Source organism: Protopterus annectens, chromosome 3.part0, assembly GCF_019279795.1.
Source record: "Protopterus annectens isolate FY-2018-M chromosome 3.part0, PAN1.0, whole genome shotgun sequence".
Lineage (NCBI taxonomy): Eukaryota > Metazoa > Chordata > Ceratodontiformes > Protopteridae > Protopterus > Protopterus annectens.
The window spans coordinates 1,598,252,048-1,598,265,244 of record NC_056731.1 but is presented as its reverse complement, the minus strand read 5'-3'; the positions used below and the strand labels follow the sequence as shown (position 1 = coordinate 1,598,265,244).

The 13,197-nt window shown below is 43.6% G+C and overlaps 1 protein-coding gene and 1 non-coding gene across 2 annotated transcripts in view; both read left to right on the top strand.

Annotated features, from left to right (window-relative positions):
- Positions 1 to 13,197, top strand: part of RPL30 (ribosomal protein L30) — a 97,745-nt gene that overhangs the window by 59,702 nt on the left and 24,846 nt on the right. The window lies entirely within an intron of this gene.
- LOC122797475 lies at positions 11,687 to 11,818 on the top strand. Its single transcript, XR_006364155.1, has one exon. It is a non-coding gene; the product is annotated as a small nucleolar RNA SNORA72 (small nucleolar RNA).

Genomic DNA, 13,197 nt, shown 5'->3' with positions numbered 1-13,197 from the left:
CGGTAGTTATCCCCTTCATAAGGAGGACCTTAAACAGGTTTGGAAACTACAGGCACATTAGTCTGAGTAGTCTTTTATTTGTGAAGCTGTGGAAAGAATTCTCATGGAAGATTCAGCAAGAACATAGCAACCTCCAGACAATGGATCCTTCCCAGTTTGGCTTTGTCAAAGGAAGGACATGCTTACTGAATCTGGTAGACTACTTTGAAGACCTCACTAGTGCAATGTATGAGGGGAAAAACTATGCATACTGCCCATCTAGATCTGGCTAAAGCGTTTGTTACAGTACATCCACTATTGTAAAAACAACTTACAGAGTTTGGTATAACCCCCTTTCTAACATGCTGGATAGCTAGCTGGTTCACTGATGGGACCCAGGAGATTAAAATTGCTGAGACCACCTCCACAGGCTGGTTACCAGTGGAGTCCTTCAGGGCACTATGCTAGGCCCAATCATCTTGTGCATCTACTTTGCGGATGTCAAAGCAGATATCAGAGGCCTCTGGCTAACAAAGTGCTCTCACCTTTGGAATCTGAAGTCTTTGAACCCCCCCCCCCCCAAAAAGATAAAAACACCCTTCAGGACGCTCTAACAGACAAACCCTTGGTGCTAAAGCCATGACTTTTAAAACTTTGTAGTCGATTCTGGGAAGTCTGCCACCCTGATTAACTGTCATCAATAAAACACCCCTAAAACCTGATTCACTAGTCTGGGATCTGGCAGCTCATGTAGATGGAAACATGCTGGTCAAAGGCTAGGTTACTAAGTTAGAATTCGGTGGTGTTCAGCCTATTAGCAAGGGCATGAAATCTGTGTCCAGAGAGGTGATCATACCACTGTACTCTGCAGTCGTCAGACCCATCATAGATTTTAATGTCCCTTCGGTATGGACAAGACCAGACGCATGAAACGTCCAGAAAGATTCCTTCCAAAAAGAATACAGGGAGTAAATGCACCATCCTGTGCTGATGGCCTCAAAGCCCTCTGTCCACTTGATATCAAACAGGTGATTTTTGTCTGATGTACATGGTATTCCCTGAACCTTATTTTAAACATCGCAAAACAAACCACATCAGACCTAAATTTTCCTTGCAGCATAAATAGGACATGTTGAAGAAACAGACGTTTCTTAGGGAATTCCCATTCTTTGAAATGGGCCCACTGTTCATTTGAAGCAGTGTTCCTCCCTATCCCTGTTGAGTATATCTTGGACCATTGGGTGGGGAGTCGGACATTCTCACCTGGTCTGGCGCTTATGTCTCTGGACAGAGGCAGTCATTAAATCACTCTATGTAAATTAAGATTTGTGGGTTGCACAGCTAGGCTTATAAGGGTCCTAGCGGTAGTTAGCTTAGTGTGTACACTTAACCAGTCGGGAGTAAGAGGAGGATTTGCTGCTTCCAGAAATCTTGACTGCTGTGTAGTCTGGTAGTCTAGTAGTCAACTCATTAGTCAGGCAAGGCAGAATTATGTGATTACTCACCTTGAGGATGTCTGTCGAGTGAGGTTCTGCTGTGGCTTCCCTAAACTCTCGCAGACTGCATAGTCGCCCCCCCCCCCTTTTGCCAAATTGGACACTGGAAAGAAGAATGCAGTAACAGCTTTGCCCTGTGAATATGCTTTGAGACATCTAAGAGCCTGCTTGCGATACACTAAAAGTAGTGTTGATTGATGGGTACAGTTGTGTATTTTGGTGTAGGTAGCTTTATAAGTAAATGTACTGGATTTCCACTTTGCTGCCTTGGATTTTATACAACATTGTGTGTGCATGAGAGAGAGAAGAGACCGGCAGCTGGAATTTAAAGGGGGAGATGTCTGCTAAATTTGGGGAAATGGAAGGAAACCGTTAAATAGAGAAGTTGTTTTTGGAAGGACTGAACTATAAAGAAACTGGCAGGAATCGTATGTTACTACAGCTCATTGGAATTCAACAGAGAAAGTCACAGTACAGTTTTGGGAGGACAGGACATAGCCTCATCACTTGCCATTGTGTTTGGTGCACTAAAAGGAAAATAAAACTTTTACTGGTGCCTAATGCAAACAAGTTCTTGCTGAGTAGATCTGTAGTGATCAGGTCAGGCTATGAGTTCATTAAATTAAAACCCATGCAAAACACTTCAGAACTGATTTCTTACTGCAGTTCTGCTTTATTTGCTAGCAAGTTTTGACTAAAGAAAACCACGTACGCATTCTGTGCTTTCCTTTTATAAAGACTACAGAACGTTTTGGCGTTTAAATGGGCTTTTAAAAATCCTGAGTCAAAAAACAAATTATTATTGCATATCGCTTTGAAGTGTGTGTGTGTTCACCTAACTTTAGTGGTATGTTAAGTATTTATTGATGGGCACTGGATTGTTTATATTGGGGTAAGTGTTCAGAATTTCCCCCCTCTATTGTGTAGTATGAAAAGCAAATGGCTGTGTGAGAGGAATGTGCATCAGGCGAACTCTGGCTGCTTTTGTTAGCTTATCACCAAAAGGTCGGTTGACCTCTGTTGCACCTTGTTGAAAGTCAGGACATTACAGATTTTATTCAGAGGTAGGTGTGAAGCACCCTCTTGAGTTGTTTTACTGGACTAACGGCAAGCTTTGAAATCAGTTTTGTTTTGACTTATTTTTCATGAACTTCAGATTCTCTAACTCCCATTATCCTGGGTGATTTAAAATACCTGTCAGTAACACTGTCTTGGATAAGACTTTAAACCACGGTTCCATCTGCTTGAGTTGGTGGCAGCTCAGGTTGATACACTTTGGTAGGTGCTGTGGAAAGTTCTCTGATAACCCTGGCCACATTTCTCCTAGTGTAAATACCACCTTAGTCCCCCCCCCCCCCAGAAAGTCTTCTAGCCTTAAACCTGGTCATCAAAGGATAAATAAAATAAACTGGGATAGATGTTCCCAACAGTTACTCTGTTTCATAAGCAAGAATTCCCTGGATCAGATGGTCAAAGATCCCACTAGGGGTAAAGTAGTGTTGAACTGGTCCTTTAAAATATTGCATCTGTGTGCACTGTTCCATTGGTATAACCTTCCCCTGTCAAGTCAGACCACAAATTTGGTAACCACCTTTTTCAAAATCCCTAAACCAGCAAATGCAGATATCGCAGTATTCAAACTCCATCATAGAGCTGTAGGACGTTTGTACATTTGAATCTTAAAGTTCAGGTACAACTATGCCCCTTAAAGTTCAGGTACAACTATGCCCCTAAAATGTTGACAAAGCTAGGAGTTGTGCAGATAAATTCTTCGCCCACCTAGAAAAATGATAAACCAGTCAGTCCCTACCAAAACTAAACAGAATGAGAATAGTAAGGCTAAGCTATCCTGGTGGTTCACGTGAATAATTACAGTACGGTTCATAGGTAGGTACTAGGCTATTGGCCCTAGGGCCTATACAAGCCTAGCCAAAAAGGTACCCTGGCTTTCGCCACCAAAGAAAATTATTTTCCTGTGCCCCTGTTGAGCAGAACCACAGAAGTGATCCCCGGGGTGAATTCCCGGTTACCCAATCATCGATTCCTCCTGAAGAGTGCCAATGAGGAGCTATGCCCGACATAGTCAACTCCAGAGCACGGGAAGTCTCCGGGACAGGAATCAATCCCCCATCCACCGTGGTGACAAGGTTCAGGTCCCCAGAGCGTGCAGCTCTGAGCGACTGGGCTCCCTTTAAGTGGAGCATGTCCAACAGCTCTGGGCCTGACCCAGCCCTGCATGTCCGGCAGAGATCGCGCCCGAGTAGGCGACATGCGACGGAGCAAAACTGGAACCCTCCGAGATGGTCTGCGCAAGGCACCCGCTCGAGGCCAGTCATCCTCCCCGCGAGGTACCATTGTGGCCCATCAAGTTGTTGCAGATGTCCTGTGAGGCACACCAAAAGGGGCGCTGCACTCTACAATGAGTCCAATGAGTGATGCGGCCTCCTCTCCCCTGGATGAGAAACCCCTTGCGACAAGATGTACCATGCAGAAGGGCCCCTTGACCACTGTGGCGATGCAACTACCAAAGGAGAGACCACTGTCCACCCGTGTCCCAAGGTCTCCCATCACACCCCTGGTGCCAAGTAGACCACCGCCCACATGGCAGTTCATGGGCACAGTCTCCACCAAAAGGGATGCCAATGCACCCCCTGGCACCGAGCCTGAGACCATGGCCCCGACACCAGGCATCTGTCCCAGCGAGGTCCTTCTGCAGGATGTCCACATCGTTAGGATGTCCACATCGTTAGGAGTTTCAATTATGGCTCCTAGTTTGCAGTCATCTGCGAATTTAGTTAGCCAAAGAACTTCTGTGTTAGCCTGTACTTCAGAGAAGTAGATACCAAACAGGAGAGGACTCAGGACTGAACTCTGTGGTACTCCACTAGGACTGAACCCTGTGGTACTCCACTTGTCACTGGTCTGAAGTCTGATTTGGAGTCTGCTACTTTCACAGTGTGGGTTCTGTCAGTAAGCCAATTGGCAACCCATCTTGTGACATAGGGATTTATACCTAGTTTAGTGAGTTTATCTATAATTCCAGAGTGGGGGATGGTGTCAAACACCTTGGCGAGATCTAGATAGGCTGTGTGAACTACCTTACCCTCATCTATGGCTTTGGTTACTACTTCAAAGAAGTCTATCAGGTTTAGGAGACATGATCTGCCTTTTACAAACCCGAACTGTGTGGGGTCCAGAGTTTGGTGATCTCCACTGTCTGAGTTCCCTCCAATGTCTTTGTGCGAGTTTCATGATACCTTCCATGGCCTTGCAGACCAGGCTCGTCAGCAGCCCCTGGGGTCTGCCGTGCCCCCCCCCCCCCCCCGTAGAGTAGGGTAACCATTGTGACACGCCACTCAATGGGCATAAAGCCCGAGGTGAGGCCACGATTGAACATGGCACCTAGGTGGGGTGCCAGTTCATTCTGTAGTTCATGTAGAAGGCAGCCTAGGATGTTGTCAGGTCCCATGGATGCTGTGTTCTATGCTTTGGAGAGTGAGGTTTTTACCTGTGCAGCCGTGATTACAGGATCTTTGCATTCTTCCCGTATAAAGATGGGCCCTTTAGGGGGTGAGAGGGGGGTAAACTTAGCACTGAACCCATCTGCCAGGATGTTGGCAGTATCAGTTGGTTCTGTATATTTAGTGTCATTGTGTTGTAACTCGGAGCAGATCTGAGTGTTGCCATTGAGATTCTTGACATAGCTATAGAATGCTTTATGGTTGTAGAATCAGTGGCAATTTTTTTCATAACTAGCTTTGGAGGATTTTATGAGGGATCTCAGCTTCTTACTGAGGTAGTTCCTCTGTGGGATTTTACTTTTTTTTGCAACAGTTTCTTATTTCTGTTGTAGAGTTTTGTTTATGGCAGAAGACCACCAGATTGGCTTCCTTTTTTTGGAGTATAGCATCTTGGTTCAGTTAGGAATAGCACAATCCATGCACTCGTGTAAGTGCTTATAAAAGTGCATTTGTGTAGGATTCAGCAGTTGTACCTCTGTTGTCCATCTGCATGGGTGTCGTGAAGTTTGCCACTTCTGTCTTAAGCGTGAAGTTGGCTTTGGAGAAATTTTTTACGGTTGTTTTCCTAATGGGGGGTGGGAGCGGGATGTGGATGTCTAGGGTGATTAGCTTGTGGTTGGATCTGACCAACGAGGAGCTGACCTCTGGTGTGGAACACAGGTCACCCATATTGGTGATGATCAGGTCTAGGATATTGCTGCCCCCCTGGTGGGGTTGTGGATAAGTTTGTAAAAGGGAACACTGGCATTAGAATATATAGCAAAACAATAGGCCAACAAATCGATCAACATCAGAATGTTATCCAAGATGCTGAAAATGCCATTAGGAACACACAGGCTTCCAATGATCCTAGACTGGCATCAGAAGGGAAGGATGATTACAGATCCTTTATGTTGTGATGGCATAAAATATGTTCTAACGTGTATGCTAAGCTAATGACCACAGGGGCCTTTAAGTCTAGTCAGGCTTCCCAATTATGTCCTGCAAGTCTGTGCGTTAGAGGTTATTTTAAGGAGCATGTGTAGGCTAGGGCAAGATCTACAGGCTGCCTCTGTCCATCGGAGACAAGGGTGCTTAGGCATGGGGTGCATTTCTGATTTCCCATCCACTGGTCCAGGTTTTTCTTAAATAGGTATAGAGAAAAGCTCTGGTTCACATAGATGGGCAGCCTGTTCTGAGTCCCTTACCAGTTCCTCCAGTGTGCCCTGTTGGTTGGAAGCAAAGTTTAAATAACCAAGGTCCATTTAACTATTAGTTGTATGGATATGCAGGACTCCATCAGATTGGGATCCAGCAGTTTGTCTTGCGTCTGGCATCGCTCGTTAACAGTCTATAGGAAATTGGTATTGAGGGAGGGCTTTGAAGGGGTCTTCTTTTTCTGAGGAACCTCTGGATATTCCAGTTGCATGTGCCTAGTCCGGTACATACAGAAGTGGGTGTTGTACCTCATTGATGGGCTGATGGTGTGACTACAGTGGAACAATGACTTTTTCTTAGATGCCATACCCCTGCGTATCAGTTGCGAGACACAGAAGGATTCTTGTACTGCCTTAAGACACATCTTGGTAGAAATCCAGATTGCTATCTACATGTTAATCCAAGTCCTTGACTACTGGTTCTACTCTTAAGGGTGTGCTATCAATGAGTTAATTTCCTTGGGTGGCTTACTTTCCAAAGAGAAGTACACTTACTGGCATTAAGGTTTGGTACCAGTCATAGATCTTGTTAGTCCTTCCTATAGGATGTTAGTGTTGGGGGAGGGGGGGGCTTCTGTGCCTGCTCCTAGTTTTCAGTTATCTGCAATCTTTGTCGGCCCAAGGCCCTTGACATTGGCCTGTATTTCCAAGAAGTAAATGCCAAAAGGATTGGATCCACCACAGAGCCCTGTGGGACACCTAGTGACCATCCTCTTTGTGGAGGTGGTCAACGCTGCCCTAACTTCCTGTGTCCTGAGAGCCAGCTTGGCTGTCCATTTATGTAAAGTATGGGTTTATACCTATACCCATGAGCTTGTTCACAGTGCCAGAGTGGGGTGTTGTATCAAATACATGGCCATTTCAAGGTAGGCATAATGCTTAGTTTTGCAGTCCTCCATTGCCTTGGGTACCTTCTCAAAGAAGAGATATTTAAGTCTCTGTCCCTTCCACCAGGCACATCTCCCTTTTACTGTGCAGTGTGCTTGCCACTTGCACGGGCAGTTGAACACCACAGGTCCTCCCCCCCCCCTCACTCCAGCCTGGCTCAAAGCTGATTTGGACCGCATCCTTTCAGAAAACTGGGAAACTACAATTCCAAAAGACCAGTACAAATGTCCCTCATTTAAACAGTGTAGGTGTTACCCTACAGTCTTACTAGACATTGTAATAGCATTTTTTATTGGTGGTGTGCACACTCACAGGGACAACCCTGAGACTGTTCTCCTTACCCTTTGTATTATATTGTTTTTGTAGTTCTCCATTGTGGCCACCAGATGGCAGCATACTATGAGACATAGCTTACTGAGCCCTAGAAGTTCTCCCTAGCAGATTTCCCATGGCACTTTTAACAAATTAACCAAAGCACAGTGCCTACAAGATTAAAAAAAAAAAAAAAAAGTGTACAACCAGAATATGAGCTTTGGACAATATGTGGCTTGCAAAACTCAGTTATCTCACTAGTAAATCTGTGAAACTAGTACGGGTAGTGTAAAAAACTTGATGGCAAAAATTGGTCTCTTTTTTTCACTTGCCCCTTCCAGCAGGGGCAGGCACCATCTCCCACCCATTACTCGTGCAGCTCCCCCAACTATCCCAGTAGAAATCTAGATTTAGGAGCCCGCACTGAGCGGCACCATTTTTAAATCTGTCCCCTCTTCTGGGCACTTCTCATTTACTGTGCAGTGTGCTCACCAATAAGTTTTGTGTTTAATCTCGATTGTCTACCTTCAAACCTAATGTTATGGTTATTTGTTGGTTTTAAATGATGCAACTGCAGATGTGTGGGATGCTACTCTAGAAGCTACAGGTCAGTGTACCTCCACGTGCAAATATGTTTTGTCTGCACCAATTGTTTAACTATCTAATAAATTTGATCTCTAAGAAATTAAGCACTTACTCTATACCTAGCATTCTCACTGCTACTGGATCTAAGTATGTTTAAAGCATTCAGGAGTTAATCAGATTATACTATACTTTTACTGTGTACTAATGGGATGTACAGGGCAGCAGGATTTGAAAAAAACTCTGTATTGTATAGTAAAGTTTGAGATCTGTTGAGAGTTAGCTGTGAAGCATAGTTTTGTAAACAGTTTCTAAATACACTGTTTTGTCTGTTTTTCATAATTTGCAAACCACTGTTTTGGGCTTTAGCTGTGGTAGGAAAACTTGATCTAGATGCCAAGTATATATGGCCTCTGATCTTGTGTGATCTGCAAAGTCAGTGATTGACTTAATCCCAAAGCTGTCTGTTTACTGTGGACATGGCAAACACTCAAATCAGTTTATTTGGTTTGGATCAGGAAGGTCATTTCTCCCAGTATCTACCTTCCAAATTTCTGTCATTCAAAATGTTGGTGTCGACCGTTTCCAGCAGAAGTTATGTATGGTGCCTTGAAGAGATGGTGGGTTGTGTGAAAGAGTAACTTTTTCATACTAATATTATGCAGTTAATAATCCCCCCCCCCCCCCATGGGTAGTTAATAGTGGTAGGACAAAGGGACTGAAAAAAGAGTTGGGTGACATTTAAACGATTTTGCTGGAAAGGAATGCTAGTTTGTCAGCACTTTTGGAACACAAGCCTAATTGTAAATGGGAAGGGGTACCTTTTGCAAAAGTAAGTATATTGGGTATTTTAAAAAACGCTATGATTGCATTTGTATGGATTAAAGCAAGATTGCACCCCAGCACTAACAGGTTTCACCTCATATCATGCTCCATTTAAAAAATCCGGACAACACCAAGAAAGGAGGGGGTGTCCATATTCATAAAGGACACCCTACACCTCAAGGTTGAGGCAACGCGCATGATATCCGAGGAGACATCCAGGGTGCAATTAACCATAGGCAAGACTTCTCTGCAATTTGTAGTTATATGCGACCACCCTCTCTCTCAAACCCGAATCCGGTCACTTCCTGAAAACATTGGAACATTGATGTCCAAAAAACACCATCACTCTAGGTGACTTGCTACCCCCAAAACTTCTGGGAACACTACTCGGCCGCCCTACTCTAACAAAGATTCCTGGAGTGAATTCCTGGGTTCCAAATGCCATGGAACAACTAGTCACCATCCCACAAGGAGAAAACATACTTGATCTCATCATGAACATGGGATCAAAATGTTCAACACTAAAAGACCACAGTGAAACTTCTCAAAAGCCGATTTCACACTTCTAAAACTAGTGTGGTCTCCTTTAAGGCCCTGAGCCAGTGGTAAACATTAACAAATGCCTTCTACCAGCACCTACAGGACTGCATGGATCAGGCAATCCCAAACAAAACTAAGACTCTCTGTACCAAAGGCAAGCGTCCAGTCTGGTGGACCCCAGCCATAAACAAGCTCTACAACAAAGGAGGAAGCTACTACAAGATAGAGCAAAATCCTTGAAAGGTAAGACACCTTTGATCATTATAAGTAAAAACTAAGAGCTCTCATAAAATCATCCAAAATCGCCAAGGACTCTAAAGAGAATCATAAGGCCTTCTTTAGCTATATTTAGAAACCTAGGAGGAAACTCCCAGATATGCTCAGAATTAGTTCAAAATGATGAAATTACTGAACCTCATTGCCAACATACTGGCTGACGGGTTCAGTGCAAACTTCTTCTCCCCAAAGGAGAGATATCTATTCCAGAGGATTGTAGCCCCCAAACATCTCCAAGCGTAGGTGAGAACTGCCCTCACTAAAGGCAAAACACAGCATCCATGGGAGCCTCACCTCAGGATCAAGGAGTGGCGACGAAGACTGTGGTCCCACAGACCCTGAAATTACCGCCCCATTAAAGCGACAAGCCTTTATCTGCAAAGCCATGGAGGATCATAATGGAACTCATGATCCAACTCAGTTTTTTTCGAGACAGTCACCAAGGCCATTGATGAGGAAAGGCAGTCATACAGCCCCTACTCCGACCTGGCAAAGGCCTTGACACAATACCCCTACATCTGACACAGATATCCTCAGAAGGGCCTCACAGAAATGGATAACTGGTGCCAGAGCCATGGCCTGAAGTTAAGCAAAAATGGCATGTCATACCCTTTGGGAAAAAAAAACCCCTAGCTACCGCATAGGTGGTAGGTGGCAATCCACTGAGCAGAAAAAGTCAGAGATCTGGGGGGGAATCTAGGTTGACAGGTAACCTTTTCGCTTGACACTCATGTGCTAAAGTGGGTTAGAAAACCCTTCTATATCAGGATCATGAATCTACTAGATCTAGATCAAGGAGGTCATCGTCCCCTCCCCTGTACTCATCACTTATTAGACCTATGATTGAGTACAATGCCCGCTCGAATGTATCTGACCAGACACCTGCTGCAGCTTGAAAGGCCCAAAAGTTCCTCAAAGGATAAAGGGTCTCAAAATATGTCTTATGCTGCCCGACGCCATGTCAAATTAGATTTGATGAATATGCTTCACCTCAAAATCTAGATCCCTCAGAACCACAAGGGCGGGAGACTTACCAATGGATGGGAGATTGCAGATATACCCCAGGGATTACTTCAGCGTCACTGCTTGACAGAGGCACCGCAAAAAATGATAGCATAGTTTTATTCAACTAAAGGGGTGGGTGGCACAAACCACATGGAGGCTAGTTATAAATGCCCTTGGGCCATGGGCAGAGTATATAGTATGAACCTATGAACCTATGAAGTTTTTAGTATTTTGAGTATGATTGTGAATGGTATGAAATACTTGTGAAGCATAAGCCGTGGTGCATTGCCAGCATCAAGTTATCTTGGACCTTGCATCAGCTTTGTTTCACCTGTATGGGGATGGGCAAGGGAATTAAATGTGTAAAATGCTTGAATTTGTTTAGTGGTGATTTGCTGTGTTTGGAATATGTAATCTGAGAACCTGGTGCCCTCTTATTTTGCGTACATAATTTCTTTCAGAAATCTCATCTGCCTGTCTCCCATAGCAAATCTTTAGCTCTCCCTGTACATCTTCAGGTATCTTGACTTGTGCCTTTCTGGGGGTTCTGGTAACTTTTTAATGCAACCTCTGTGGACCTGTTTTTGTATGTGATGAGATCCTCATTACTTAAATGAAGAGGACTACCTACCCAACTTCCTTAAAACTTGTCCCACATTGTGTGCAGTGATGTCACTGCAGAAAGCAAGCATACGACTGCGCTCAGTCTTCAGTAATGCACCAGTGTGAGTGAAAATATTCTTGAGTCCTACATTATCTCCCCCCCCCCCCACCCAAATGTCTGTCATGCAGTGGAGATGTTAGGACCCCTCCCCCCCAAAGGAAGAGTAAAGGAGGCCTGCAGCTGCTTCACTTACAGCATCCTGTCCCACTGTACTAGTGGTTAATGCTTGTTCTTGAACCCAGCTCCACAGTAACTTAATAGAGCTCCCTGATAATTCTGCATATTGCAGTTATGGTTAGAAGGGTTAAAAATTGTAAGCCTTTGTGGCTGAGGTGAGTCTTTCATACTGTTTAGTGCCGGAGAATGTTTATCAATGCACTGTTTTAATATAATGGTAATACAATGCGAACAAGTTCTCGCTGAGTTGATCTGCAGTGATCAGGTCAGGCTATACATTCGCTAAATTAAAATCCATGCAACACATTTAGCAGATTTCTTACTATAATTCTGTTTTTGTATTTGCTGGTAACAAGCTAGACCTTGGTTACGTACTACATTCTTTTGTGAAGACTGCAGAACATTTTGATGTTTGTCTAGACAGGCTGCAAAAAAAAGCGTCATTTTGGTCTCAACTGAGGTATTTTGTGGCATGTTTAAGACCCTGGTAAATGTTAACTGTAGTATTTGATTGGCACTAAATTGTGTTGGGTAGCCCTTTAAAAATGTGTGCAGGATTTTGCTGCCTTTGTAATATGCAAAATATTGGATGGGTGTAAAGTCTGCATTTAGTGAGAGAGAAAGGAAGCGGGCATTAATGAGTGAACTGAAGTTTAGAAGTATAAAGATGGGAGGGAACTAGTAAGAATTGAACAGACTGCTTTTCCTTTGTGCTCACTAAAGCAGGGCACCAAACAAAACGTGGTAGATAGATGGCCGAGATGGTGATAACGGAGGAATGCTGAATGTGTTGCAGACACAAGGGAAGACCAGATACAGGGGCCAGATGGGTTGTGCACAGGATTTAGAAGAGTACTGCTGGAAGATTCTGTGACTTGTATTATGGCAGACTAAAGCTACAACTAGCCAAAGAAAAAAATTCTTGCTTGAGACAAGCCCCTGCACCCCAACCTCCCTTGTTAAACTAATTGATAGTGTTTTCATTTTTTCTGTTTTACAAAACATTTTGCTTTGCATTGTCTAAAATATCTGTACAGGTTGTCTGCCTTCAGTAACGCGTTCCATGTTTGGAAATGTTGGGTGTAAGATCCTACCCCAGGATAAGCATATCCATGCTGTATTTTTTCAAAGTATACTGGTGTCAGATTGGTCAAGGTTCTGTTCAAGAGATCATAAGGTGACTGTGTGTATATTTATATATAGTTGTGTGTGTATTTATATATAGTTATATATTGTGTGTGTGTATATATATATAGATATAAAAATATATATCTCTATATATATATGTGTATGTGTGTGTGTGTGTGTATATATATATATATATATATATATATATATATATATATATATATATATATATATATATACACTTTATAATCTCGAAATACGGAAATGTCGAATTTCAGTATCTCGAGACTATAAAGCCAAATGTTTACAATAGCGAAAGTTCATAATCAGAAATTTGCGGTTATGGCCTTACGCTACATAATGTCTGGGATTGTGTGTTGATGGCGCGCGGTGCCGTGTGTGGATCTAGTTGTCAGGTAAGTGAGTGTTTTGTAAGGGTTTTGAGTGGGAGTTAGTACGTTTGTATGTGAATATGCTCATATGTTTGTGTGTGTGAGGGACTGGAGAATATGCGTGTGTGAGTTTGCTTTTGATTCCTGTTTGTGCAATCTCGGAGTTAGTATATATATGTAGGGGTGGTGTGGGGGGGTGCAGGGAGGCTTGCCCTG